Source organism: Lynx rufus, unplaced genomic scaffold, assembly GCF_022079265.1.
Source record: "Lynx rufus isolate CCGP_SWC_20201006 ecotype Redwood Valley unplaced genomic scaffold, mLynRuf1.p SCAF_4, whole genome shotgun sequence".
In the NCBI taxonomy this organism is placed as follows: domain Eukaryota; kingdom Metazoa; phylum Chordata; class Mammalia; order Carnivora; family Felidae; genus Lynx; species Lynx rufus.
In genome coordinates, this window is record NW_025814856.1 from 160041756 (window position 1) to 160044368 (window position 2613).

General features: G+C 43.7%; 1 non-coding gene across 1 annotated transcript; it reads left to right on the forward strand.

Annotated features, from left to right (window-relative positions):
* The first annotated feature begins 1197 nt into the window (after positions 1-1197).
* TRNAQ-UUG (transfer RNA glutamine (anticodon UUG)) lies at positions 1198-1282 on the forward strand. The gene has a single exon. It is a non-coding gene; the product is annotated as a tRNA-Gln (tRNA).
* The last annotated feature ends 1331 nt before the right edge of the window (positions 1283-2613 follow it).

The following is a 2613-nucleotide window of genomic DNA, read 5'->3' on the forward strand; positions in this document are numbered from 1 at the left end:
CTCAGCACAAATGCATAGGAGTTCATGGCATGAAGTAAGGAGTAGCTGAGGAAGGGACACAGTTGCAGGCTGCTGGGAACTCAATCACACTGATGCTGGGGAGTGACTCGGGATCCGGTGCAGCACTGTCATGATCTGCCACACTCCCTTCCTAAGCACGTAGGGGAAAAGACTCACTTCACTTCAACACATGCGATAGAAAACAGTTACCTTCAAGTCTCATAATAAATTAGTATAAGAAGCAAAAAATGAGCAGGGAAGTGTATACACAAACAAACGAAGAAATACCAGAAAAACGTGCTCCCACAACAAATGAAAGCTGTGAACTGACATTTTAAGAAAGGAGCTAAAATAATTTTTTAAAAGGTATGAAAGCATTGCAAAAATCCTATTTAGATAAGAAACACAAATGGACGAGAAGAAAAATTGGAGAGAGAGCTAAGACAACACAGAGAAAGAAGTGGAAATAAAAATTCATGTAATAAATTTAAATTGCTTAGGTAAAAAATAAAAATATGTAACAAAGAGTAAGCCAGAAAGAACATAAGAGTGGATAAACGTGATAAACAAAATAATGCCATCAAAAATGCAAATTGGAAAAAAGGAAAAAATCGACATTAACAAATGAAGAGAGACATAGAAGGGTTAAGGGAAATATATACAAATAACTTTTTAAGGGGCGCCTGGGTGGCGCAGTCGGTTAAGCGTCCGACTTCAGCCAGGTCACGATCTCGCGGTCCGTGAGTTCGAGCCCCGCGTCAGGCTCTGGGCTGATGGCTCAGAGCCTGGAGCCTGTTTCGGATTCTGTGTCTCCCTCTCTCTCTGCCCCTCCCCTGTTCATGCTCTGTCTCTCTCTGTCCCAAAAATAAGTAAACGTTGAAAAAAAAAAAATTAAAAAAAAAACAAAAAAAAAAAAACAAATAACTTTTTAAAAGAATGAAGGGAGGGGCGCCTGGGTGGCGTAGTCGGTTAAGCGTCCGACTTCAGCCAGGTCACGATCTCGCGGTCCGTGAGTTCGAGCCCCGCGTCGGGCTCTGGGCTGATGGCTGGGAGCCTGGAGCCTGTTTCTGATTCTGTGTCTCCCTCTCTCTCTGCCCCTCCCCCGTTCATGCTCTGTCTCTCTATGTCCCAAAAATGAATAAAAAAACGTTGCAAAAAAAAAAAAAATTAAAAAAAAAAAAGAATGAAGGGAGGGGCGCCTGGGTGGCTCAGTCGGTTGAGCGACTGACTTTGGCTCAGGTCATGATCTCGCGGTCCGTGGGTTCGAGCCCCGCGTCGGGCTCTGTGCTGACAGCTCGGAGCCTGGAGCCTGTTTCAGATTCTGTGTCCCCCTCTCTCTGACCCTCCCCCGTTCATGCTCTGTCTCTCTCTGTCTCAAAACTAAATAAACGTTAAAAAAAAAAAAAAGAATGAAAGGAGAGAGCATAACCAAGGAACTAAAATAAAACAATAAATAATACTACAATTCAAAAAAAAAGACATTCTGAAATAAAGAAGACTTAAAGGTGTATATGTATATAAACAGTAGAACCTTTTTGTTGACAGAAGGAAAGAATAGAATGGAAGGAACAAAAATAGTAGCTAGAAATTATTGAATATACCTTGCTTGCAGATTTGACGTTGGATATATGTAAAATAGATTACAAAATTTAAGTAAAACAGAGGAGTCTCCCCAGTGTTGGGGGTAGGGACTGGAGTAGGTGGGTGGTGGAGTAGGGAGATCCTATGCTCACTTCATCCCCTGAATACAACTAGATAGCACCCACACCAATGTAAATAACCAGGAAACTGGAAGAACAAACCCTCCACAGCTAAATGCAGACAAGAGTCCACATCAAAGAGGGAAGGGGGGACAAAGACATGGTCCAGAGCTAAAGAGATCCATGGGACTATACATAAGAGGGAAGGACACCACAGACAAGGAGACAGGAGAGAAATAGAGCCTCACACCAAGCACCCCAGACCCAGGGAACCCACACAGGGAAGAAAAATCCCCATGAGATTTGGCTTTGAAAACCAATGGGACCTAATTTCGCAGGTTTATACAATCAGTGGAGCTTAACACTTAGAACTTTAAAAAACAATGAGCTCAGGTCTGAAACAACTCGGAGGGTGATAGGAGACTGAGTTCCTGCTATTCAAGATATAGCACAACATCCCCACTTAGATACATCACAGAGAAGCACTTTGAAAAATGTCTGATGCATACCTGAAGGAGATTTATTTACTAATCTCAGAGCATGTACTAGAGGGGCAGGTATTTTTAGGAAACCTCTCCAGGAAAACAGAAGCTGATAGGCACAATTTCCACACTCCTTACCCCAGCCTAGACACATGGACACCCACAGGCACTAGCTCAGCTCCAACAATCACTACCTAAATTGCTTACAGTGTACCCTGCCCTGTGTTCTCCTATGGTCATGTATCCTCCAATAAGCCATTGGCTGGAGCCTATCCAAAGTGGTGCCATAAGACGGAAGTGTGCAAGCATTCCTAATGGGCCAGCACCATTCCAAGTGACTCCTCTCCCAAGGAGAGGGGAAGATAACCACACACACTTGTTTCACTATGTCCCCAGCATGGGCTGGGGGCAGACATCTGGTCTGACTGCAG